The sequence below is a fragment of the Balaenoptera borealis genome (genome assembly GCF_965194805.1).
Source record: "Balaenoptera borealis genome assembly, chromosome: 12".
NCBI lineage: Eukaryota > Metazoa > Chordata > Mammalia > Artiodactyla > Balaenopteridae > Balaenoptera > Balaenoptera borealis.
Window position 1 is genome coordinate 50,631,863 of NC_138869.1, and position 27,784 is coordinate 50,659,646.

The 27,784-nt window shown below is 48.2% G+C and overlaps 1 long non-coding RNA gene across 1 annotated transcript; it reads left to right on the plus strand.

Annotated features, from left to right (window-relative positions):
• On the plus strand, positions 1 to 26,934 carry LOC309608544. The gene is made up of 5 exons (XR_014232951.1): positions 1 to 5,153; positions 11,987 to 12,580; positions 13,357 to 20,981; positions 21,585 to 21,739; positions 23,302 to 26,934. It is a non-coding gene; the product is annotated as an uncharacterized lncRNA (long non-coding RNA).
• Positions 26,935 to 27,784: the final 850 nt, after the last annotated feature.

Genomic DNA, 27,784 nt, shown 5'->3' on the forward strand with positions numbered 1-27,784 from the left:
CAGTCCGGCTGCACCCTGTGCAGAGACCGGCAGGGGTTGGTTTTACTTGGGTAGGAGGGAGTCACAGAAGCATCTGTGGAGTGGTGGGGCCTGTCCATATCGGAGGGAGATCTGAGGGCAGGAGGAATCCACGGCTGAGGCCAAGGCTGTGGCGAGAGACAAGGGGGAAGCAGGCCCTTCACAAGTGCTAAGGACGCACTGTGCCTCACACTACACTTAGCTTTGGGCAAAAGGCTTATCCCCTTATTCCATTTACTACTCCTTTACCTTGTGCCAGGCTGCGGACGAAACCGTCTTCACGTGATCTCACAGTTTCCACGTGGACATCTGACACTCGGGTAAACTGCCCGTGTGTGTAGAGCCCAGAAATGGTTGAGCTGGCATATGAACCCCTGTCTGCCTGGAGCCTAAATGTCCCCACTTTCCAGAACATTCCTGCACACTTACCCACAGATCTGAGCAAGTTGTGGGGAGGGAGGAAGGGAGGAATGAAGGGGACCAGCTCAGGGGCGGAGAGGAAACGGTGAGGTGGAGGCAACGGGAAATCCTGGCCGTGTCCACATAGGCTGTCAGCACAGAAGTGTAACTGATTTAACGTCAAGGCCAGAGGCAGCCTCCACAGAATGGCAAGGGCAGAATGCATGTACTTCGACAGTTGGCCTTTAAAATACATGTTCCTTCAGCAATTGGAGACCCAGTGAACATCCGGATCTTCCTAAATTAAGCCTTTGAAATAAAAATAATAATAATTTCAGGTGACAAAGTAAATATGCGTCATGCTTTGTAGCTAGAAGTCTGCAGATCTCTGAGATCCAGGCTGTTCCTGCTCAGCTGGTCCCTGCATTTAATGGATTTGCTGGAAGGACCTCCAGAGAAGAGGGGACGTCCTGATAAAGTTTGGCCCAGGAGACGAGGAGGAGGAAGGCAGACCCAGCAGAAGCTGATGGCCACAAACCTGGCAGCACCTGCAAAGTCCCTGGATAGTCAGCCTCATTTGACTCTTCTCTGTTCCCTGTGGGCTCCCTCTGCAAGGGGGTCATGGAAGGTTCTGGAGCCATGTCCACTTTGGGGTGTGGGATGTCCAAAGTTCCATGGGAAAACTTACCATGCAAATCAAGCTGCAAATGCCCACCAATCACTGTGACAGTCACTCCCAGCTCTGCCATGCTGGCTGACCTTGAGCAGGTTACTTAACTTCCCTGTACTTCTGTTTTCTTATCTGGAAGGTGAGTGTGACACTAACATAACCTACCTCCTAGGGTCATGATGGGAATACAATGTGAGAAAGTATGCAAGGGGCACAGGGCGCTTTGCAAGTGTGCTGTATTACGTGTCCTGGTGAGACTGTGGAGATCGTGTTGGGGGGGCGGGATTTATCGCACCGTGCTTTATGTCAGAGGTCTTAGGGGACCTCCTTCAATGCCTTCAGTGATCCCTTAGGAAAGAGGTTATTGGCAGAGTTGACAGATGGGGACTCAGAGAGGACAAATAACTCTGCCCAAGGTCATGGAGTTTAGCGGCCAGGGCTTGAACACACCTGGGCCTGGTTCCAAGCACTGTTATGTGAATCAGGCCACGCCTCCTCCCAGAAGCCCCCGCCAGGCCTGAATTTATATCCCTGACACCTACTTAGGTTGCCTGATGCAAGCACAGCCCTGGCAGTAAGAGAACCTGGTCACACTTTACTCGTGCTCCCCGAGCCCCCGTGGGCGGGCCTTTTCTGTCGTTCACAAACAGTTGGTGGCCCAGTGGGGAGTGTGGCCAGAGAAGGTACACCGAGGAAACGGAAAAGGGAGAACAAAACTAGAAGAGGAGTTGGGATCCTCGGGCCCAGTCGTGAAGGGACACATTCCAGCAGAAACACTTCTCTATTTTCTGCCTGATCTTTGAATCGCCTCCTGGGGGAACAGGTCCCAGGCACAGTAACAGGGGAGGCAGGCATGTGGGGACAGCACGTGGGTGACGGAGTACCTAGCCCGGCCGGTCCTCACGGCTGTGATCTTGTGCAATCTCCACACCAACCCTAGGAGCTGATGATCAGTGTGCATTTTACAGACCAGGCAGCTGAAGCCCATTAAAGTTAAACAAGGTGCTCCAAGTCGAGCAGCTGAGGAAGATTTAAGCCTGGTCCGCCTGGTCCAGAGTCTCTGGGTGACCGCCGCCCTCAGGATAACAGTGATGCTGCTTGGATCACAGATGACGTGTGACCTGCACCCGCCAAGCCTGGGCTCCTCACCACGGCTAGAGTCCAACATTTCGATCCAGTGGCATAAGGAAACAGGCAGAGCTGGGATTCCAGGAGGAAAGGGATTGGAGTGGAAGGAAAGAAGGAGACAGAAAAGTTAAGGAAGAGGAGACAACAGAAAGAATTTAGGGAAACAGGGATTTCAAAGCCCTCCTTCTGGAGCCAACTGGCAGCGAGTGCAAGGCAGCTAGAAGCTACAGCAAAGGACGTCTCTTAACTCGCTGTCTACTTGCAAAACAACAGAACAGACCTATTTAGCAGCTGAAGAAATGGCTGCCTTTATCCTGCCTCTGCGGGCTCAGGGATGGAAAAGCTCAGGAGAGAAACACAAGCTGTGGAAGAGTTTCCCAGATGGTGGGGAGACTTGGGCTGGGGCAGAGGAGGCACCCAGTGCAGAGATAGGTCTGATTTGATCAGACCCAGGGGGAACCTGCAAATGTTGGTTGATGTGATGAGGCCATGACACATACAGACAGGCCACAGGGCTCGGGTTCATCCTCCCCAGGCCTCCATCCTGGGCCCTCCTCTTTGCGACCCAAGGCTGGGCCCCGTCACGCATCCCCTCAGGGCTCCCATACTTGCCTCTGGCTCACGTGCTAGTTTTGACCTTGATTCGAACAATGAAAGGCTCTGGGATTGGCTTGTCCAGCTCCCGCATTGTTTTCAGATAGAGAAAGAAGTTAGGAAAGAGCCTTTTCTTGGTCCTCAGCAAGCTTGCTTTTTGTTTCTGTGTGACGTTATTTCCCCGAAGGGTTTGAAAGCCTCAAGGGCCTCTTTGGAGGGTGGGTCAGGCCCTGGAAGGACCTCACTGCCACCCCTTTGTCCCAGATGGAGACCAGGAAGAGTCAGCCTGAGAGCGAGGTCAGTGGGGGGCTGTGCGGGTGGCGGCATTACTGGTCACTGGTCACGCCCACAGGCTGAAGTCTGGGCAGATTTGCTTTTTGCTGGGCGCGAGTCAGGCGTCTCAAGATGTTCCACAGCTGGGAGCACTTAGGTCAGACCAAGGTGGAGCCTCCGAGGAGGGTGGCCAGAGTCTGGCCGATGCTGATGGGCAGAGCAAGCCCCAAATCCAAGGAGACTCTCCTAGGTCTGCCCAGAACAGAAAGAAAAACAACTCGAGAGATCAGAGGAGTAAAGGAAGGCAAGAGTGAGCAGGACAAAGGGATGGGAAGGAAGTTCTGGTTCTGTTGCCCCAGGGGGAGGCAGGAGGGGGTGTTTAAGGAAGCTGCAAATAGATCCCTTCACTGCCCCTTCATCTGGACCGGTGGCCGCGTATCAGAATCACGGGGCAGCTTTGGAAAACTACAGATTCCCAGGCTCTGCCCTCCACCACCCCGGGTTTGGCACTGGTACACTGGACAGTCTCCCCAGGCGATCCTAACGTGAAGCCAGAATTGAAAATGGTCAGGTGTAGGTCCAGGCTCCTGAAACTTTCATTGCATACTGATCAACCAAGGTCTCATTCAAGTGCAGACTCTGACTTAGCAGATGTGGGACGAGACCTGGGAATCTGCATTTCCAACAGGCTCCAAGGTGCTGCTGCTGCCGCTCCTCCTGGCGTGGGGACCAGTCTGAGGAGCCCGGCTGTAAGCTAGACATCTGGGACAGAACCCAAGGAACCCCAGCACCAGAGGTGGACACTGAGGCCGGGAGAGGCCACGTAGCTCAGGAAAGGGCAAGCTACCAGCTTCCTGACGGGGGGAGGGCAGCACAGCCGGACCTCACACACAGTAGCTTATTTTTTGCTGCTGAAAGGCTCCAGGTGCCCCAGGTTTCTGAGCAGAGTATTGAGATGAAGGAAGAACTGTTCTCTGGGAATGATGAGCCACAAGTGGTCCCTTTATGGCTCAGAAAAGTCCTTTGGACACTCACGCAGAGACAGAGGGGATGAGATTCAACCACCCAAGTCGTTCCCTTGTGGACCCCTCCCCATCTGCTTCAGCCAGGACCAGGGACAGAGCAGGGGAGGGAGGGAGGCAGGGTCTTCAGCCCAGAATGCTCTGGGAAGGGACACCGTGGCGCCTAAGTGTGGCGAGTCCTCCCTGTGAAGTAAGGAAGGTTGAAGACCCAGATGCAGAGTCAGTCCCTGTCAAAGGTCGTGATTGTAGAACAGGCCAATTCTCCAGGGAGCCTCAAACCCTGGCAGCTCTGGGGCCCTGCCCATCCTGCTGCTCCCAGTTGGCCAGTCTCTCTCTCCTGGGTGCCTGGGGCGTGTGCTAGAGGGAGTCCATGCGATTGGCTCAGCCCTGATGATCTTCCCACTTCATGGGTCAGCCACGAACGATGGGCGAGGCTCCCCTGGGTCCCCCTTCACTGGCCATCCCTGAGGATGGTTGGCAGATATCCCAGCTGACAAGTCTGGCCACACCCTAGGAGCCGGCCAAGGCTCCGAGTGGGCCCTCACGGCCGTAGTCTAAGCAAATTGGGGAACAAGTGGCTTCACTCCCCCAGTGTGGGGCTCAGCAACCCCACCCTCCCTGCGGGTCCCCCATCCAAGCATCTTTGGCCATGTTGGGAGGACTTTGTTGGTCCTGGTATTTTTCCTGTTTGTCCTCAGGTAGAGGTGATAAAAATGCCCCTAAGAAACTTCATGCGAGCAAAGTTATATTCTAAGGCTTTGGGAAGAAAGAAAAGGGGTAAAGAGGACAGAAAGAGAGATACAGGAAAAAGAAAAAGGGCTGGAGATTTGTAACAGGCATGCCATTTGTTTGCAATAGGAATGTCGATAATAGAGCTCTTTTGAATAGCTCTGTGTTGTTGCTCTAGCTAAAATTGATCACCTGGATGACAGAAGTGATGCAGACAAACCGCAGCCCGCCGAGCAAACCTGGAAGCTCACAACCCACCAGGCTGGGAGGACCGAGGGAGTTAACACACGTGAAACCCTGGGAGCTGGCCCCGGCCCACTGTGAGTAAACATGTCCTCTCGTTTTACAGCTCGGAGATGAAACAAGCTCCTCCTGGTTTCTTTCTATTCCATCACCTGTCTCTGTGGTCACAGCCTATCCTGCCCTTCCTGGGAGGGCAGGTGCCATGTCTCTGAGCCCTGGTCCTCCTCGCCTTCCACCCTGAGCTGAGTTCACTCTCCTCGCCCCCAGCCACCTTCGCCAAGCCAGGAGAGTCCCCAGCCTGCTGTCCCCCTGCCCCAGGATCCAGACATGCATGCTGCTCTACCCCCTACCTGCACTGCACAGGGCAAGTTATGTGACCTGTGTCTCAGTCTCCTCCTCTGTAAATGGAGGTGAAGCACCGCCTTGCAAGGGTGATCTAAGGTGTAGTGTCAGGCACCCGAGTGTTATATAATCCTCTGCTACTTTTTTTTTTTAATAAATTTATTTATTTTATTTATTTATTTTTGGCTGCATTGGGTCTTCGTTGCTGCGCACGGGCTTCCTCTAGTTGCGGCGAGCGGGGGCTACTCTTCGTTGCGGTGCGCGGGCTTCTCACTGCGGTGGCTTCTCTTGTTGCGGAGCACGGGCTCTAGGCGCGTGGGCTTCAGTAGTTGTGGCACGTGTGCTCAGTAGTTGTGGCTCGCGGGCTCTAGAACGCAGGCTCAGTAGTTGTGGCGCACGGGCTTAGCTGCTCCGCGGCATGTGGGATCTTCCCGGACCAGGGCTTGAACCCGTGTCCCCTGCATTGGCAGGTGGATTCTTAACCACTGCGTCACCAGGGAAGCCCCCTCTGCTACTTTTACTAATAGTATTGTTATCGTCATGGAAGTGTTCTTAGCTTCTCCAGGGACCAGCTTCTCACCGTTGTTGCTGCCTACATGGCTGACGTGGTCTAGCACATATTCATTCATCACATTCCTCAAATATTTACCGAGTGCTGACTATGTGCTACACCCTTGGGACATAATGATGTTAGAGATGTCCAGTGGTCCTTTTTTATTGAAGTATAGTTGATTTACAATGTTGTATTGGTTTCAGGTATATAGTGACTCAGTAGTTTTACAGATTATACTCCATTAAAAGTTATGACAAGATAATGGCTATAATTCCCATCAATATATCCTTGATGCTTATCATTTATACCTAGTAGTTTGTATCTGTTAATCCCATACCCGTAATCTGCCCCACCCCCTCCCCTGTCCAGTGGTTTTTTTAATCCATTTCTTTGGGATCCTGTTGTCTCCACTTGGTGGTATTGATGCTGGAGTACCATCTACCGCTTTGGGGGCACTTAACCTGTAATTTATATGCACATTCCTCAATTAGATCCTTACACAACCCTGGGCGCTAAACTTTGCTCCCTTCATTTCCAGCTAAGGACACTGAGGCACAGGGAGGTCAGGTAACCTGCCCGCACTCCTACAGTGAGGGTGGCGGCCCTGGGCTTTGAACAGAGCCCTATTTTTACCCTAAGCTCTCCACCGTGCTCTGGGAGGCTTTCTTTTGTGGAGCCCACCACCCTTTTCTGGGGAGCCGCCTTCCCTGGGCACAGTGAGACCCTCCCTCAGTTCTATCCCTGAGAAACTGAAAATCCTTCTGCAGCTTTTAGCCTCAGCCACCAGCAAAACTTCCTGCAACTGGGAGTATCTGCAGTCAGCTCTTTCCGTGGGCCTGTGTGCATTCAGATTTTCTTTGGAGGTGCTGCATGGAAAATATTAGCCCGTGAACTAAACAACTGTTCAGAGATGCCATTCAAAGAGGCACAAGCATTCCAGGAATTGTTGAGTGTGAAAATGGCACACAAGGGTCCAGGTTCCAGGCACAGAATTGGGGACAAAGCAAATGCCATGTGTATCCTTGAGCCCACAGATAGCTGTTCTGGGAGCGGGTCATCTGGGAGAATCTCATGACAAACGAAGCCAGAAGATGTTGCTTTTCTGATTTTAGATCAGCTCGGGCACAGAGGGAGAGCATGGGCGGCTGGCCTGGGACCCACCACGTCAGCTCTACCAACCAGGAGAGGCCTCTGCTCATCCTTGAAAATGCACTCGCCTTCGTCACGTACAGAAGGCCCAGACCTACTATCCCTTCCCATTGGTTCTCTTCAGCCCACACACAATGAGCTGAAGTTCTAGGGTGCCCTGCACGGTGCAAGGGCCTGTGGGGGACACAGGAGGTCCAGTGTGGGAGCCCACAGCCTACAAGGTAAACTGGCTCTTTTGTCTATTCTTTCTGTCCTTTGCATATTGGACTTGCAGAATTTTGCAAACTGTAACCACAGTGTTAAAAACATGCCTGCCTTTTAACCCAGCGATTCCAATTTCAGGAATTTAGCTTTAGGAATCAAGGACGTGAACCAATTTAGCTACAAGAAGGTTCAGACAATTTTTATTTTAATTAGTTATTTGTTTTTTTGTTTTGTTTTTTTTTTTTAGAAATTCACGTTCTTTTATTTATTTATTTATGGCTGTGTTGGGTCTTCGCCTCTGTGCGAGGGCTTTCTCCAGCTGTGGCAAGTGGGGACCACTCTTCATCGCGGTGCGCGGGCCTCTCACCATCGCGGCCTCTCCTGCTGCAGAGCACAGGCTCCAGACGTGCAGGCTCAGCAACTGTGGCCCACGGGCCCATCCGCTCCGCGGCATGTGGGATCCTCCCAGACCAGGGCCCGAACCCGCGTCCCCTGCACTGGCAGGCAGACTCTCAACCACTGCGCCACCAGGGACGCCCCCTAGTTATTTGTTTTTAATAGTAGCCAAGGATTGGAAACAAGCCAGATGACCAACAATAGGAGGTTGGTTACCAAAAGATGGGTATACCACACAATGGAGTGATATTTGGCCATTAAAATGATTTTGTAAAAGTATATTTACTGAAAGTAGAGTCCAGATATATTATCAAGTGAAAGGAGCAGTTGTAAAATATGCTGTGATCATATGGCATGATCCTGTTGTGTGTGTGTGTGTGTGTGTGTGTGTGTGTGCCCGCATACACCTCTCTCTGCACAGCAGTGTCTACACGTGCCATGGTGTCTGGTGTTTCATCGTCCTGACAAGAACTGTGCAGGGCCCCCTTGTTCACCACTGGAAGAGGGAATCCCCACTTCCAAGGGGTCTAAAGGGGCCTTTTGTCTTTCACAAGGTGTGTGTTGGTGGGGGGCTGGGGGTGGGGATAGCTTATTTCCCCAAGACACTTCCATCCAAGTGGAGGCAACGCCCCAGGTATGACACCCCTGGACTCTCTCCATCCCTCCAGCTACCCAATCCTTGTCACCCTCCCTGGAGGGAGGGGCTTAATCAGATTGTGAGTTTGGAAGCAGAAGCTGGGTGGGAATCGCCCAAACCCTCTTGGGTCTGCTCTCCCATGTGGTAAATCTCACAGGACAGGCCTCTTGGTTATGATGGGGTGAGTGAGATGCCTTATTCTGGGATTCAGTATTTGGAAGGACATGTAGCTGGTACACACCTCTCCAATATCAGTTTTCTCTGTATCAGTGATCTTCTGGTCTCCATCTGCCTTACTATACCTTTGTTTATTTCTCACTTGGATCAGGACTCAAGTGAGGAAGTAAGAAAGGGGGTGCTATTCGCTGGCCCCCCTCAAACACCTCAACATTCTGGGCCCCTTTTTCAAAACAAGCAATACTATACTGTAAGAAAGGGAGTGAAAGCAACTCCCCCGTCTCACATTTCAGTTCCATCTTCAAATACATCAAGACGCCATCTCACCTCACCACCTCCCTTATCCTGCTGGTCCAAATAACTAGCATCTCTCTCTTGGATTATTGCAATAGCCTCATCACAGGCCCCTTGCTCCTACCTTTGCCCGCCTGTAGTTTATCCTCAGTGCTCAGTCAGATTGTGTAACTGCTCTGCTCGAATCTCCTAGTAGTGTCCCATCACTAATCAGAGAACAGCCCGATCCTTTCGCTGGCCCTCAAGGCCCTGCACGTTCAGGCTCCGTGACCTCCCTATCTCATCTCCTACACCCCATCTACACTGACATTCTCTTTCCAGTCACACTGACCTCCCTGTTGTTCCCAGCATATGCCTGGCACACTCCTGCCCCAGGGCTTTTGCACGTGCTGTTCCCTCTGCTGGAACACACTTCCCTATTGTCTCCAGATGGTTCAGTTCTTTGTCTCCTTCAGGCTATTGTTTTCAGACTTTCCCTGATCACCCCATTTAAAATTTCAGCCTGCCTAACACTCCCAAAGCCCTTTCCCTGCTGTGATATTTTCATGGCGTTTATCCCCAGCTGTCGTACAAATTTTTCTTATTTGTTTATTGTCTGTCTCCCCCAATTAGAATGTCAGCTGGACAAGGGCAGAGATGTTTGTTCTCTCACTGCTATTTCCCCCGCACCTGGAAGAGTGTCTGGCACATCATAAGCATTCAATTAATATCTGTTGAATGAGTGAATGGATCTAAAAGGTGGGTGACTGAGATAGTTCTAATTTATGAGAAAAATAAAAGAAGTATGATCTACTGTGCACCAAAATGTCATGGAGAAATTCACACCAAGTACACACACACACAAAATGAGGCTTCATCAACGTTAAAACATTATAGTGGTTTTCTCTGCGTGGGCGGCTGCAGGTAAGTCTCTCTCTCTCTATCATCCTCTCTCTCCAACCACTGCTTCTAATAATCTACAGTAAATATATTGTTTGTGTAATGAAGTAGAAGTAGAGGATTAGTTTTGTTTTGTTTTTTTTTAAAGTAGTGCTTGCTGTAAATGATAAGGGGCTCAGAGGCAAGGACTGTGTATAGGCATACGGGCATTTCTGTGTCCCTCAAATAGAGACTTTCCATAGCCTTAGATGCTCCACCTCTTGCAGGACGGCTAGTTCTCTACTCATCAGGTGCTCTTTCCGCTCCCCCCCACTTATTATTTATTTATTTATTTATTTTAATTTTTTTTATTTTAATTTTTTTTTATTTTGCAAGTTTTTGGCTGCATTGGGTCTTCGTTGCTGCACACGGGCTTTCTCTCTAGTTGCGGCGAGTGGGGGATACTCTGTTGTGGTGTGTGGGCTTCTCATTGCGGTGGCTTCTCTTGTTGCGGAGCACGGGCCCTAGGCATGCGGGCTTCAGTAGTTGCGGCGTGTGAGCTCAGTAGTTGTGGCTCATGGGCTCTAGAGTACAGGCTCAGTAGTTGTGGTGCATGGGCTTGGTTGCTCCCAGCATGTGGGATCTTCCCGGATCAGGGATCGAACCCGTGTCCCCTGCATTGGCAGGTGGATTCTTAACCACTGCACCACCAGGGAAGTCCCTCATCAGGTGTTCTTTATGTGCACCAACTACATAGCCTCTGGCTGTACATGAGAAAGAGGCCCCAGAGTGTTTGGACAAGTGCAGTAGTCAAGCTGCTGTCACCAAGAAAGGAAGATACATAAACACTCGGACAGCCAGTGGATGCCTTGCTTGGCATTCATGAGTAAACAATCATAAATTTCACTGGGTTCTGTGGCTGACAAAGCATTTTCATATACATCATGTTACTTGGATCTTTCCAACAGCTTTGTATGTTACCTGTTATTTCCTTCCCCAAGGAGGCTTAGAGAGTTTAAGTATTTTGTCCAAGATCCCACAGCTGGTTTCTCCCACAAACAGCCAGGAAGTAACAAACAGGAGTATGGTCTGTGGACTTTCCTAAAAGGAGTAGCGTTTGGGATGAGCCGATTATAGCTAAACCCCTGGATTTCTTAGAGGAAACTGAGATGGAGAAGTGCAGTAGGATTTGTCTAGGAAAGGAGATGCAACGACTCTGTTATCCTAGCTGTATGGGAGTGCCTCTTGTGGCGGGGGGGACTACCTTTGTTTGGAAAAAAGACCTTAATAAATACTTGGGGTAGAATGTGAGGTCTTGAAGTTGAAGCCACTCTGCTGTACCAAAAAAAAAAAAAAAATGTGGGAGGCATTTTTTTAACCACTAGGAGAGTCTGCGAGAGAATAAAGGAAAGAAGAAGGAGCAGGGGAAAGGGCAAGATGGAGAGAGGCGGGAGAGAGCAGGGAAGTGTCAGTTTGCGGTGGCCAGAGGCCGCTTGAGGATTTTGTTGGATTTTGTTGGAGTTTGAACTTGTGTTGCTGTGACAGAAATCTGTTCTCATTCTCCCCTTCTAGTCCTTTCACTACTGAAATAGTTGGCAAATTCTGCTCAGCTCACAGATATTTTGTGTGAGAGAGAATCTTGATATACTTGACAAGAGTTGTGGCATGTAACAGCACAGAATAAGGACCACACACATATAAGCAAAAGTCAGGGCAGGGCATGGGAAGACAGAAGAAGCCATGAGCACGTGAGCCCCCTAAGGATGTGCAGAAATCTTGGGGGGTGGCTCTAGGTTTCTAAAGGTCAGGAATCTGATTGCTCAAGCCAGCTTTACCTGGATCTCCACCAGGAGGAGGTAGCTAATAATCTGGGTTACATTCGAAAGGAAAATATTAGGGTTGACATTTAGCGGAAATTTATTTTTCCCTCTAATCAAGTTCCCTTGCTTGAGTCAAAAAGCAAGAATAAGTAAGTGGAAAGGACAACAAACTTGTTCCTGCCCCATTTCTTGCCTTTCTTGAGAACAAGGCTTAATGGACCATTTTTCTTTTCTTTACTAGACAATGTCACGTGATTAGTCATACAGAAGGTTTATTTACCAGGGCAGATTTTCAGATTCCAAAGAACTTGAAAAATGCTGCACAAATAAGTGGCATTTGGGTTTACCCATCACTCCCCTGTGAGTTTGGTCAACGTGGGTCAGTCTCCCTGTTTGCCCCTGTTTGTTCCCGTAGATTGGCCACTGCCAGCACTGGACATAAGCTGGTATCTTCCACTGTAAACCTTTTCTTCCTCCTAGGATTGGGCTCAGGCACGAGGCTACGCTTAGCTCTGACCATATCAGAAGGAACACAAGGTCCAGCCTTTTATATGGAGCATTCCCAGGAGGCAAACCCAGAGGCATTCTCCCCTCTCCTTTCTCATTTCACCCGTCCTTGTCGTCACTCCTCTCCAAGGAGCCTGCAAGAAGGGCCTGTGCCCAGAACAGTCAGGATTTCTACTTCAAGACGTGCCCTGGGACCATAGTAGGGACATGGCTTTACACCTTTCCAAATGCGGTCACAGTCATCATCTGACGCCACCCTACAACTGTGATAAGAAACCACTTTCTCCAAGTCTCGTTCCCCATCCTGTAGGGCAGGATCCTGAGGCATCTCAGGGTGGGGATGCTTGGAGATGAAGACACTGGGGAAGCCGACCTGCCACCTTGGCCAATGGCACCTGCTTTACTTCCACCATAATCGGCGCATCAGAAGAGCAGCCTCAGGCAGGTGCCCAGAATTGGGGGAATTTCTCTCAAAGAGGATCACCCTCTGACCAACCAATATAATATCTATCTATCTCCACTCTTCTTCGAAGCTGCATTTCTCAGCACAAACCCACGAACTGGCAGGTGAGTTTGACCATCTGTCTCTAGGGATTTTGATTCCCATTCATCAGTCCCCCAAAGCCTCATTCAATTATTTCAATCTTAAAAAGCATTTGAATGTCCATCCATGCATTAATTCATTCGGCATGGAATTGCCTGATGTTATGAGGCACGTGGTGGAGCCGGTGGGCTGGGGACTGAGGAGAAGGCTGTGCCGCCCACCGGAGGCTTAGGGGCTTGTAGAGGGTGGAGAACGTTGAACAAGCCCATGGGGGCGGGGACACAGGAGGGGCTCTGACAGCTGTAGGAGCGGGTCTGCGTGTGTGAGCGAGGGGCTTCCTGAGGGCAGGGTGTCCTCCCTGCCGTGTGCCCCTCCTCCCTCTGTCCCTCTCTGCTTCTCTCTGTGCCCATCTCCCTTCTTGTTCCCTTTTCCCTTCCTCCTCTGTCACCCAGTGACCCTTTGTCCCCTTGCTCCGATCTCCCCACTTCACACAAAAAATGTTGTCCCTCCTCTGATTCTCTTTTCTCACCCCGCCCGCATCTTTCCCACACATCAGCCAGTCCCTCCAAACCAATAGAAATTCTCCCCAATCAGAGGCAAGGAGGAAGCATCCATCCCAAAAAGGCAAGGAACAGAACCAGCGTGGAGAACCAGAATCATGTCAGACATTTCCCAGGGGAGAGGAAAAGGCCATAGATGATAACAAAAATGTTGCTCGCTGCCATGACAACCGCAGCCAGTCAGCCACAGTACCACGGGTTTGGAGGCAACAGAATCAATTGCATGTTTATTTCCCCAGCATGACCAGTATCCCTAAGGAAGAGGAAGCCAAGAAGGAGATGCCTTCAGTCCTCTGCCTATCACCTGCCAGAGAACCAGGATGCTTGGTGGGGTTGGCCTTCCTTTCTCCAAACTGCCATCAGTTGTGACGTCACTGTCAGCTGTGCCTGGTGTCTAACTTTTCATCTGTATCAATCAGCATTGAGAGTCCGCTGGGTGCCCAGGTCGGGAGGCTCGGCCCCAGGCTGATGTGAGTAGCCCCTGTCTCGAGGCACAGGAATAGCCACAGCCAGCATCGGTGGGGTGGCCACAGGGCCCAGAAGGCTCAGTGCCAAAAAGTTACCCAGATTATGTTTGTGGACGGGAAGGTGGGAGGTGGAGCCCCACATAACAAAACAGGAAGCAGCATCATTATTAAGAATAAAACCTAAACTCAACAATGGGAAGCAGAATAATCAATAGAGCCCCTTTCCCGGCTGCAGCCCACATCACACAGCTGAAGATTTAAAGGGCCAGTTAAGAAAAGGCCATGAGGGGATCATTTAGCATTTCTGTCCCAGGTCGTTTATGAATATGGACACGAATGTCCTCAAGCTGCATTGTGAGCCAAGCCGACCACAGAGTCAGAGGCAGGCTGTTTCTGAGGGAGTGGTGACACCCTCTCCAGAGAAGCTGTCACCTGCTCTGAGGCTGTCAGCAGGTCCAGCAGCACATGAGGGCCCTGGATATCTGATCTCTGATTGCTTCTGCACTGTTAGGATGACAGAGGAGGCTGAAGGGCGACTGGACATTCTCTCCCCACCATATTCCTCCCCACCTCCCCAGGCATCATGTGGCTTTCAAGGGTCTCTGCGCTAACATAATATTGCCAAGTGCCAGGCATCTCAAATTGTGTGAGATATTAGCAGAAGTATAAAAAATATTGCCTGCCATAAGGAAGCTCCTTTAAGAGAATCCGTCTGTGCTGGGCATTGGGGAAGGGGGAAGGAGGCAGTGGAGATAGATCGCACTGCCGCTGCCTATTCTATTAAATATGACGCGTGGTTCAGAGCCACACGGGCATTTGTGAATCTCATTCCTCTGTTGGCTAAATGGAGCTCGATTTGTATGTGGATCAAAGAAAAGCTACTTATCCCTACTGGATATCTCCTTCTAACTCACTGGCATTGTTCAGCAGGGAAAGGTGAAACAAAGGCTGAATTTATTCACAGACAGGAGCTTCAAAGCCCAAACATCAAGGAAATAGCTCAAAACTTCAAAAAACAGCTCTGACCTAAGTTCTCCAACATTTTATATTTTCAAAAATCACAAGCAACAGATGAACTATCCAAAAAGAGCAAATTTCACTTCAATTTCCATTTAAATGCCTCAAAGCAAAAAAAATCCAAGAGTTCTGTCTCTTTTTGCACTGCTGTCAGCCAGGCTGGGAGCCCCTCATATTCTCTTCTCTTATTTTTCCACCTTGTGGTGAAGGTCTACCTTCCAAACTGGTGAGGGCTGAGGTTAATCAATACAACATTTGCTCAATGCTTCAGCATAAGAGGAATTGAACATTTACATCCAAACACCTCAGATTTACCACACCACCACATGGATCCAAAAACAAACAAAACAAAACAAAAACTGGCTTTAAAACAAATGCCATTAGAAAACAGTTTCTTTAAGAGTTATACATACACCTATCATATGTTCTATCCCTAATTACTTATCCAAGAAAAAAGAAGGCACATGTCTATATAAAGACTTTTACATAAATGTTCATAAGAGCTTATTTGTAATAGCTAAAATTGAAACAATCAAAATGTCCATCAATAATGAATAAGTAAATATGGTATAAACAAAATAACCAAACAGATTGTGGTATATCCATACAATGGAATACTACTCAGCAATGAAAAAGGGAGAACCTGGTGATACAAACAACAAGGTGCATGAATCAAAATAATTATGCTGATTGAAAGGAGCCAGACAAAAAGGAATTTATATAAAACTTTAGAACATGCAAACTAATCTGTCATGACTAAAAGCAGATCAGTGGTTGTCTGGGAGGAAGGGTCCAGGGAACCAGAAGGACAGATTGCAAAAAGGGCATGAAGAAACTTTTGGAGTGATGGATATGTCCATTGTCTTGAATGTGGTGATAGTTTCATGTGTATACATCAATACATATGTCAAGACTTGTACGTTTTATACTTTAAATGTATATATATACATATATATATATGTATGTATATATATATATATTATGCTTCAATAAAGCTGTTTAAAAAGTCAAAGAAAACATATGCCATGATGCAGTAACAGGGACTAGATATATACCCCTCCTTAAACAACTAGAAAACCAGAAAAAATATATGACACAACAATTTCAACATTGGACAACAGTCAAGGTAGGATTGTGAAGGAAAATAAGCAAGATGGGTCTTGCAGTGGCACCAGCTCACTGTCTAGAGACAACCCAGATGGTGGGATTGCGGACTTGAGGAGACAGAGTTCAGAGTTGTGGGAGACCAAGGAAGTTCACGTTTTCAGGGCAGAATGCCAGAGTGAAGGGAGTTCTACACACAGAGAAAAACTCCAGACACTGTCAGGTTAGAAACCTTGTCTTTGATATCTGATCATAACCTGCATGTGAAAAAATTCCTTGAGGCAGAAAAAAGAACCCCATAAAAGGAGCAGCTGGAACAATTCCTGGAGTTCTTACAGGGCTAGAAAACGTTGGTATTTTCATCAGCCGAAGTGCAGACCCTGTAACACATGGGTTGTGTCCCAGAAGGGTATTGCCTTAATCACAGGGCTAAATCAGTCCTAGACTAAAGGTTGTTCTGGACATAGCATAACAAAGTTTAAAAGCAAACCCTGAAAAGATTAAACTGTTTCCAAGTAACCGTGTGCCAGAGCAAAGTCCAACACTCTCTCAAGGAATAAAACAAAATCTGATACCTAATACTGTAAAATGTCCATTACCTAGCATCGAATAGAAAATTACCAGGCGTGCAAAACATCAGGAAAATATGACTTATAACTGGGAGTAAAATAAAACAGAAATATGCCCAGAAATGGCAGAGATGATGGAACTAGTAGGCAAGGATATTAAAATTGCTGTGATAAATCTTATAAATATATTCAAGGATGTTAAAGGAAAACACAAACTCAATTATGAGAGAAATAGAAGACATAAAAGAAAACCCAAATGGAACATCTGGAGGTGGAAAATACAATAGCTGAAAAACAAATAAATTGTGAACAAAAATCATCATCTCATTGTTAGTGGAACTCACTTTCAGGCTGTCAAGTGATAACTGAATCATCACTTCCTTGGAGATGCCTCCCTGGCTGAAACAAACTCAGTATTCTGTGTTCGCACAGTGCTTCAACCTCCTCTTCAAAGTACTTGCCATGGTTGTAATATTTCCATTATTTGTGAGACCACCCAATGTCTGTCTTCCCTGCACTGTAAGGTCCATGAGAACAGAAGCATGTTTTTGCTTACCTGTTCACCAGTGCCCGGAACAGTGCCAGGCTTCAGGAAAGCACTCAATAAATATATTATGAATGAATGAATGAACTGCTCTCATCAGCTTTGCACTGGATTCACTCAGCAGCTCCTATTTAAAGCATCACCTCTGACTGCCTTGATCAGTGTAGTGACCCAGGTTGACCACGGGCTGCGATTCTCACGTGGCTTCGTAAAATGTGCTTCCTGCAAGCACTGTTTAGTGTGAACAGATGATTCGCTGAGTGACCTGGAGTGAGCTACTTAATGTTGCCGACCTTTGGTTTCCTCAGCTATTGAATGAGGATGTTGAAACAGATGATCTCTAAGAACTCTCTCAGCTCTGATGTCCCAGGATGCTGTTATGGTCCAGTCTCCAAAGATGTTCTTCCTCCCTACAGGGTCCTCAGCTCCTAGTCCCCATGCCCTTGGATATGCTCTCCCTGCCTTGAATCGGGACTTCCTGTGTGACCAACAGCCTAGGATGCAGAGAACAGTGTGTGACTTCTGAAGCAAAGTCATAAAGGGCATGGTGGCTTCTGCTTTGATCTCTTGGATAGCCAGCCACCGTGTCATGAGAACACTCAAGTAGCCCCTGGGGAGAGGTCCTCATGGAGAGGAACTAAGGCCTCCTGCCAACAGCCGTGCGAACAAACCATTTTGGAGCCAGATCCTCCAGCCCCAGTCAGACCTTCAGCTGACTGCAGCCCAGCCAACATCTGACCTTAACTTCATGAGAGATTGGAGCCCGATGCACCCAGCCGGGCTGCTCCCGAGTTCCTGACCCACAGAAGCTGTGAGAGATACTAATTGTTTACTGTTGGGTTTGGTTTTGTTTTGTTTTTTTTTTTTTGAGGGGATAAACATTTGCTAGTTATTTATCTGACAAAAGGCTCTTATCTAGGATATGTAACTCATGGCCATAAATTGATAAAAATACCAGCCATCCACCAGGAAAAAATGGGCAGAAGATTCGAGCAGGCACTTCACAAAAAAGATAACCGAATGGGCATAAGTATCTGAAAAGGTGCCCCACATCACCACGCATGAGGAAAAGGCAAAGGCAAAACCGCAATGAGATGCCACCGCACATACACAGCAATGGCTAAAATCAAAACCCTGACAATGTGTCCCGTTGTTTCAGACCACTGAGTTTTGTGGTAATGTGTTATGCAGCAATAGACAACTAGTACACTGGCACTGAAAGCTGTCCCTCCTTCACTCTTTCATTACTTCTGCTGTGAAGAAAACACTAACTCATTGCATAAGTGAAATCTCCAAAACAGACATCTTTCCCAGTTTGGAGAGCAATTTGGGGGCCTGGACTCTTGATCAAAAGTCTCAAGGAATACAGAAGCCCCCTTTTCTTCATTTGTCCCCTGCAGATCTGATGCCACCCTGTCTTCACTAAACTCCCCCCCAACTCTTTTCCTTCTTTTTTTTCACCAGCCATTTTTTACTCAGTTTCAACAATTTCACTCCCACTCTGCATATGATTTTCTAGGTGTCCGTGGGATACAGGTCCTGCTATCCTGAATGACTTTCCCAAGTTCCATAATCAGTTTTGAATGTCCTCACAGTACCTGTGGGCACATAGCAGGTGTTGAACAAGTATTATTATTTACTGCCTTGGTCCAGAAAGCTGACCCTGAGCAAGCATTAAGGTTCTAATGATTTGGTTAGAAGGTGCAAACCCAGGGCGATGGAGATGGAAACAAGGAAGTGAGACAAGAAGTCACGTGATGCCATGTAACATGTTACCGTGGTGGCCTTGTTTCACCGTGAGCTCCCCTGAGCAGTGAGGGGGCACCGGGTTTACTCAGTACGGAGCTTCTCTAGAAAGGCTGCAAGAAGGAATCGTGATCCAGTGTCATTCACGGGAGAAGGGAACGTGGAGGAATTTATCTGCCCTGCTCCTACCTTCTACCACCTAGGTTAACATTCACCCCAAGGGGAGTGAGCGCCCTTGCATTATCCAGGCCCTGATGACTGCCCATGAAGCCAGATTCCGTGCCCTATGGTGAGGGATTTCATCTGCGTTCAAGGTGAAGGGCATCCAGGGGCAGTCATCGAGGAACTTACGAAGATACACAAGATGGGTATCTCATATAGTTACCTTCTTGGCCCCTTTTCTAATTCCTTAGATACTAGCTTGCCAGCACAGCTGTAGGAAGGCCTGGCTTCTCGTTTTGACTGCATCAGTTCCTCAAATGTGTGATGTGGGCGGAGATACAGTGTGGCTGCATATTAATGGGAGCTGACCCTTGCAGGCTTCAAGACAGATGGACACGCTCAAATCCTGGCACCCTAAAAGGCGAGACTTCTTTCTGCAGCCGGCTGGAAGGAAGATCTTGTCTCTCAGCTGAGGGGGGGTCTCTGAAACAGTAACAGCCACCAGCTTAGAAAATGCAATTTAATTGAGTAAAACTGGAGTTTCTGAGCAGTCCCTGGGCTGTTTTAGACAAATTAAAAGGCCCTAAAGCACCCTTTTTTTTTTTTTTTTTTTTGCTACAAAGAGAGGTGTTTCCTCCCAACAGTTCTTCAAACTTCTTCTTAGAATCAACCCCCGGAAACTGGCTGCAAGCAGTAGATGGAGGCCCCATGAGTCCCTCAGAATCCCAGTGTGCCAAGAGGCCCAGTCGGGCTCTCATTAACAGATGAGGATGGGTGGATGGATGGGTGGGTTGCTGGGTGGGTAAATGAATAGATGAGGTTTGTAAAACCTCAGTTTGTAAAAACCTAGGAGGCGTTGTCCAGGCACCTAACACCCTCAATGCCCCCTTTCCAGCAGGCAATCGATGAAATCACTGCTGTGGGTTTTTACTGTCTGAGTCTCTCCACCATGCATTTTTCCTGTCCCTGAGAGAGCCACCCTCTCCAATCCCCCACCCTCTGGCTTGTTATCAGCTCCATGCTGTCTCTTTGCATTAAAGTGACGAGAAGCAGCACAAAGCTGCCGACAGGAGTCTGGAGCTGTAATTTGCACTGACATTCACTGGCGTTATCCACTTATTGCCTGGTAAGCCAAATAGGAGATTTGTCTGATTTTGATCCCAGGAAGAGAAATAACAGCCCTGCTCTGCTCCTGCCATTTAAAGCAAAGCACCAGGCCGGTCCTCGGGCCCGAGTCCTGGCTGGCAACTCCCACTTTCGTGATGCGGGTATCATCTTCCTTTCCTCTGGCTGGAACTGCCTTTCAGATCTGACATCTGGCAAACACTGGATGGTTGGGGAGGGGGGAGGCCATGCCATCCTCTCAGTTGGTGACAGTAGTGACCACAGGTTGCCAAGGGTCCTTAAAGGAGCCTCCGGGGGATTTAAGTGCCCCTGGAAAGTCAAACCCCAGCTGAAAATACTGCAGCAGCTCTCTTCTGCCTCCCCAGCCCCTGCCTTTAAACTCTCCCGGCTGTAAGAGAAATGAGGCTGAATGAGAGGCTCGTGAAAGAGCACCAAGTAGTCGGCCTGTGGGCACGGCCCACTACATAATTTACAAAATGAAAATGGGGGGCCCCTTGTTCAAAAAAGCAGGAAAAGTGTCATTAAAGGTACTCAAATATAAGGCCTTTTCCCTTTCTTTGGTGGTCTCTCTCTGATTTGTCATAGTATTTTTTATTTGCTATGTAGTGCTGTCCCAAGTAGATAAATAAATATTATTTATTAGCACGATCTTTACCCTTCATCTCTAGATTATACAAGGACAGTTTTAAATGCACACGGAAAAGCTTTTAACTCAGATGTGGAATCACCAAAGTGACACAATTCGTATTTCCTAACTCGTATATTCATCTCTGGTTCATCGCTACCAGAACAGTGGAGATGCTGCATCGACCTGTTCTTATTTCCCTTCTTGATATACAGACTTTTTACCAACATTCTCCGCCTTCATCTTACTGACGAGTAAGGGAGGACTGAAGGGAAAAGAAACCGTGGTTGCCCTTTCTTTCCTTCTATGTCATCATTTTCAGTGTAAATAGTCAATACAGGGAAGTAACGTTAAGAATGTGGTAGAGTGCCTTGACCTTTCTTAGAACACGATCATCTTCTTTCTGCGTTTAAGGCAAGTTGTGGAGTGCCTACAGTGGCCAGGCGTGTCCAAATGCTCTGTATGCTTGAACTCATTGGATCTTCTTGACAACCCCACACAGCAGGTAAGTTACTTATATTTTTCAGAAAATAATTGGAGGCACTGGGAGGTTAAATGACTTGCCCAAAGTCCCGGAACATGCCACTGGCAGAGCCGAGATGCAGGCACGAGAGCCCCGCCCACTAGGGTCTCCTGTTGATCAGGACAGATCAAGGAAAGATCTGGGGGGAGTCGCACCCTTCTCTTTACCCCTGCGTCTGTCAGGTCTATGTACCAGGGCTGGGGATTGGGTGGGGGGCGGGGACAGGGAGTGTCTTTCCCTTCAAGTGTGAATCCATAACTTCACTTCTTTAAGATGTTACCTTTGCTCAAGCCCAGATCAAGGGGCTTACTGACATTTTAAAGATGACGAGGGGGGTGAAGTTCACAGTGGGACGCCCTGGAGTCTGCTGGGTCCAGATGAGTTGGGGGAGGGCAGCTGGGGGTCTGAGGAAGCCCCTTCCTCCCAGCTGTTGTTGGACTCGGGAGTGGGGGAGTTGGCACGGGAACCAGCCAGTGAAGCCCTGGCTTGGTTTCCCTCGTGCCTCAGTGAATGGCGCGAGTGTGCACACACGACCCAGCTCTGCCTCCGGCCACATGCTTAGAAACCGTGTCCTTTCACCCCCAGTCTCCTCTTTCTCGAAGTGACTCAAAAGTGTTCCCCACCCGCTGCCTGGAAAGGCATTGCCCGGCAGGTTCACCGGGTCAGAGGAAAAGCCCTTGGCATCCGGAACACCGGCCCACAGACGTCAACAGGGAGCAAGGACGGCCAGGAGGAGGGAAGTGATAACTCCCTTTCGGGCTTGGGGCTTGTGTGGGTAGGAAAGGGCAGGGAGGGCGGGGAGGGCCGGGGTCATGGAGCAGAATGAAGGGTCGGGGAGCGCACAGAGGAGGGAGGTGCAGCGTCAGATCGGCACTTTGCCCAAGGTCCCTGGGAGATGGAAGGAGCCCTGCGATGCCCAGTGGTTTTACAGCGGCCCTAAATGGTTCATCATCACCCAGCCATCCAGTCCTGTTCAGTCATCTTTATGACATCTTTATAGCAAAGCTAGTTACCTTTGCCCCAAGTAGCGTGTGCTCTCTGGTTAGCCATCCAAACGGGCTTATGTCAGATGGGAGCCATGTCTCCCCTCTCTTAGCACGCAGATTATGGGGCAGAAACACCCAGTCCCACCTACCATAAAGACTTCTGTATCTGGTGCATTGATACACAGTTGGAGGTTTGTTCCCTAAACATTCCTGCAGACACGAACTTAAATGTCCCATCATTTAGGAATTAAAAACAAAAAGTACAATCATCCCTCAGTATCCATGGGGGATTGGTTCCAGGACCCTGCGGACATCACACTCTATACATGCTCAAGTCCCTTCTGTAAAATGATGTAGGACTGGGGCCCTCCGTATCCACAGGTTCCTCATCCCCTGAATCTGGGATTGGGGATGGGGAGCCCGCAGTACAGAGGACCGACTGTACAACGTAACAGGCTATTGACTCCTACAGACTGGATGCCTGGACCTGGAGAAAGGACATCAGTGAAGGGAAGCTATGGCTTAAAGCGATGTTTTCACAATTCTGATAGCAGTTTCTTTCCACTGTTGGTTTTTCCTTTTCCCAGAATGCAGAAGGCTTTGTCTGCTTTTCTCCATCTTTGCTGTGTTGTCCAGTGCCTTTAGGGGAATCTTACTGATCAGCAACAGTTGGGGGTGGGGGGCGCGGTGGGCAGAACTCTCTTTCCTCTTCTGTTTCCTTTTTTGGGTTGTAATGCTCTATTTCTCTCTGGATATATTGTTTGGAGACCATCAGGCATGTGTTTGATGCATGACGCAAATGTCATATGGTGTTGTTAACGTCACACAGTTGACAAAAGAAGACGAGGAAAAGGATCCCAGCAGATGGTTCGGTATTACATTTCATACTACACACAGTCCATTCCTGACGGCCCAAAGCAAACAGCAGTCACTCTGTCAGTGAAAAAGATGCAAGTTTTTCTCTTGTCTCAAGTGAGAATTCCCCATATGGCTATTTTACAGTCCTTACTCACTTCTCAGGAAATTTGCTTTTTCTTGTTTCTCTTTTTTTCTCCTCAAAAATGCTGATGGTCCCAGGGCTTAGGGACAATAATTGTTGCTCCTTTTCAACATAAAGGTCAGGATCCTTTGTTACAAAGCAGGTTTTGTGGCCCAGAGAAAGCTGGGCAGACATGATCTCTGCTAAAGAGCAGAGGAAAATAATTCGCTCCCCGGTTGTCACGTTTGGCCAATTTGAGTGAGAAAAGGGGGCTTGTGGGTGTAAGAGCATATGAAACCACACAATTATGGTTTCTCACTTTTCTTTTTATAGGCAGGCAAAAGAGACCCCAATATGTCAGACAGCGCTGGACCTTGAAGGGAAGGTCAGTAAAAAAATTTAAGCTGTTTTCTCCTTTTGTTTTCTGTTATCTTGTGCTAACTGTTTCTTCATAGTTATCTGTTAATATTATTTTAAGTCTCCAGCAAAGATTCTGACACTATGATGATAACAGTTATGTTTATAAAATACGGGGGAACTGCTCTCGTCCTGGCTTGCTGATTTCCAGGTTTCTTCTGGCTTTAACACGGGAGAGCTGGGGTGTAGAATACCCAGCAGTTGGAGGTTGACCCCTGGCTGGCTGACCCCCATCCCTGAGTCAATCTCCACCAGCCACCCATCAGTTTGGAAGCATCACTTGGCAGTATGGCCACCGCGGACCATTCCTTTCAAGTTGTTGTGGGTTGCCATGGAAACAAAGATGTCTCAATGTTAAAAGTAATTTGGTCCTTAATGGAAACGGTCTCTCTCTAAAGGAAAGTTAACTTGGGAACCATTAGAGTCATGCCGAGTCACCGGCCCCACTGCGCACCCCCGTCCTACTTTCTTCTGCTGGCCTGGAGGTCTTAATTTTGATGATGTATGAGGTGTCAGCCAGAAGATCTTGTGCTCTGCTGCGAAGCACTATAAAAAGGCAGATGGATGACTGTGTCATCCACAAATACCCTAGAAAGTTAAGTGTTAAACCAATGTTAATAATAAATGTTTTCTTCTGAAGTGGGTTACGGCAGTATCACCGGAGCCCTTTAAAATGTAACGAACCAATAAAATCTCAGGGAGCTGAGGGACACCTAACCCTGCCATCGTCCCTATAGTACAGTCAGGAAGGTTATTAAATGCCATCCCATCTGGTCTGCATCTGCCTGAAACCCTTGGATGGAAAGAGGAACAGTCCCTCCAAACATCTGAGCTTGATCTCTGCAAATGAGAAATCTTGAGACCAGAAAGCCCCAGGGAATGCAGAAATGACTCTTTAAAAGTCGTTTTGAGGAAACATGGCCACTGACCCATCACACTGACTCAGCCTCCCTGCCCCTACCATTTTGCTAATGGGCTCCCTTGATTTAAATGGAAGGAAGCGAAGAAACACTCTCTGATCTAGGTCCTGCCTGATCTCCCATTGCTGGATGCTGCCTTGATCATTTAGCAAGCACTGGTCTTGACTTCTGGCTCCTGCAGGGGCTTGTCTGAAGATAGTCCCCAGGTGGGGAGCCTGGGAGAAGAACTGCATGCTTGTGTGCATAATTTGAAGCTTACTTCGCAGGGACCCATAGTTGTGCTGTCTTTGCTCAGGAAAATTCTAAGCTGAAATTCTGTATTCCAGCCCCTGTGGATATGAAGTCCTAAGTCTTCCTCATCTTCTCCTGCTCCTCAGCCAATAGTAAGATTGGTGGTTGTTGCTACTGTTGTTTTCTCCTAGGAGGTCCTTCCTGGTTTAAGAAAAAGAGTCAGCATCACTGAGAAGATGAGTCAAAATGCTCCAGTGTCAAGCTGGGTTACCCAGAAGCAGACCCTGAGGGAAGATTCTAGTGAAAGTGACTCGATAGGAAGTGTTCCATAGGGTGGGGAGACAGGACTGGGAAGGGAAGGACGACGTGATGTCAAGCCACATCCCCGGGAGGGCAATGCTGGCACAGTCCCTCAGGGGCACGGTGTAGGTGACACCTAAGCGTCCCCATCGGGGATGAGGGAGTTGCAGAGCTTATAGCCCTCTCATCGGTTAAGGGCTGCAGGGGCAGGACACACAGGGAGTGCAGCCAAGGCAGTTCCAGGTGCCCGTGGTCCATCCTCTGACACAGATGCAGGTGCTGCTGGGAGTGGAAGCCTCAGGAGAGACCTCATGCTCAGAAATGCTGAACAATCTGAGATGTTGACATAGGACCGACAGTCACTGCCACACACCCCACGTACAGGAAAATAAAACAAGGAAAGGAGCTCAAGGTTTACTTCCAGGTTCATTGGCTTGTTTGTCACTCATTCAGTCATTCAACAAACATTACTGAGCACCTGCTGTATTCGTCATTGTGCTAAATGCTGGGGCTTTAAAAAAAAAAAAGGAGGAGGAGGAGGAGGTAGCACTGATCTCGTACCTGAGAGGCTAAGAGTGTAACAGGGTGGGGTGGGGGAATATGAACCTAATGTCCATCACCCGCTCAGGTTTGGACCCAACTAGTCCTAGCTTCTGTCCGGGTCTGTCCCACCTCAAAGAAGCTCTCTGTATAATGGCATAATCCAGGGGCTACAGGGCTACGCTGCTTCATGTGACTATAGCACCCGGCGATACCTGGATGAAAAGCACAACGTGAGTGTGAGGTATTATTAGTAATAAAAGTGGCATTTAGTGGGCTTCCCTGGTGGCGCAGTGGTTGAGAATCTGCCTGCCAATGCAGGGGACACGGGTTCGAGCCCTGGTCCGGGAAGATCCCACATGCCACGGAGCAACTAAGCCCGTGGCACCATGGCTGCTGAGCCTGGGGTCTGGAGCCCACAAGCCACAACTACTGAGCCCGCGCCACAACTACTGAAGCCCGCGTGCCTAGAGCCTGTGCTCCGCAACAAGAGAAGCCGCTGCGATGAGAGGCCCTCGCATAGCAACGAAGAGTGGCTCCCGCTTGCCACAGCTGGAGAGGGCCTGTGCGCAGCAGCAAAGACCCAACGCAGCCGAAAATAAATAAGTAAAATAATAACAATAAAATAAAATAAAAGTGGCATTTAGCAATACTGAAATAAATAAGCTGACACAAGAATTTTGCTCTGCATTTAGGGAAATGTTCTGGGTCTCCGAGGCCCTGTGTCTTAGAATCAAATGCTTCCAACAGCCATAAAATATTCCTGCCCTGGTTTGTTTTAGGACTTGAGCATTTTTCTGGCATCCTTGCTTTGCTAAGTGCCCTGCTGCTTCCAAGCAGTGTGGCTGCGTGGGCGGCATTTCAGCTGCAGCTCGGGCAGGGTTACTTAAGGTCATGTCCATCTATTGCCCATTGACCTACCAGCCAGGACCAGGAGGGAGGGACAAGGCATGGGAGTGACTGGAGACTAATAGCAAAACTTTTCTCGTTTGTAGGGTAAAACAGGTTAGGAAAAGTGTAAAGCAATCCTGTCCCTCCATTCCTAGGACCAAAGACTCGATGATCAAAACAGACACTGCCAGGTAAAATATAGGGCACATAAATAAATGATGAATACTTTTTAAAGTGTAAGTATGTCCCAAATATCTCCTGGGATACACTTATACACTTATATTAAAACATTCCTTGTTACTTATGTGAAATTCAGATGAAACTGGGCATCCTGTATTTTTCTTCTCCAGTGTTATCTGGCAACCCTACCTGCAAGGGCTTCACCAGAAGGAACTTACTCCTTTAATTCCTTATCCAGGTGGGAAGTGGAAAGCCAGATATGACTGGAGGCCTCCATTTCAGGCCTTTGGGAGGTTCAGATCTCTCCAGCTGAGCCATTTATCTGAAGTCAACTTAAAATCGCTTTCTAAGATCCTCCCTCAACTGTTCCTTGGGCTGGAAACGTGGACCCCAAACTGATCTTTAACTCGCACTTCAATTCCCTAATGCCCAGCAGAAAGGCCCACCTGGAGAGGTGTTCGCGGGCAGGAAAACGGAGGCAGAGAAATGACCAAGGTGAGGATCCCTTAGCAGGGCCTCCGATTCCAGAACTTCTTATTCACATGTAATTCCTTAGATTTTTAATCTGCGATGGGCTTGCCTTAAGCTTATGAAGTAATTAAATAATGCTTTAAGTTTTCTTAACTACAAGAATGAAAAGCTCATCTAAAGTCAAATGCCACGTGCAGAGGTTATTTGTTTTGTTCTTTATTTTTTTGATGACTCCATGTATTTATTATACTTTTTCAACCAAAAATGCACTAAGTACAATTGATACAAAAAGTGACATTTTGACATTACCATTTTAAGCAAAGACAATTTTCTCCACACAAATTTCTAGCCAGAGAATATCATACAAAACAAATTTGAATCGCAGGCCACCAAGCCACTCAAGAGGGATGGGGAGGGAGCATCTTCTATAACTCCTCAGTGCAACCGTATCATTTTTATCTATTTCAAAGTACTGTCATGTTTTGTCTTTATTTTGCCCCTAAGGAATTTTTCATGTGTTGTATCTTTATTTGAATTGCAATTTGAGTGAAAGGTAATCATGAGTCCCAAGATGACTGAAAACTTGGTAAAGAAACTGGTTCAAAAGAAGAACTTCCTAAAAAAAATGGCTCTCTTCTGCCCATTTTCCATCAACCATCATCTACTGTCACCACCTCCTAGTAGGCCATTCCTTGGGGAGAACTGCAAACTTTGTCGACATTACGTTTTATGTGCAAACCGCATTTATTTACTTTCAAGTTGGTGTTGATTATGTAAATTCCCCTTCTTTGTTCAGTTGCAGCAGTTCAGCAAGGGACAGGTGCAGGCAGGCGGGCACAGGAATCTCACAGGCAGATTTTAAAGCCATAG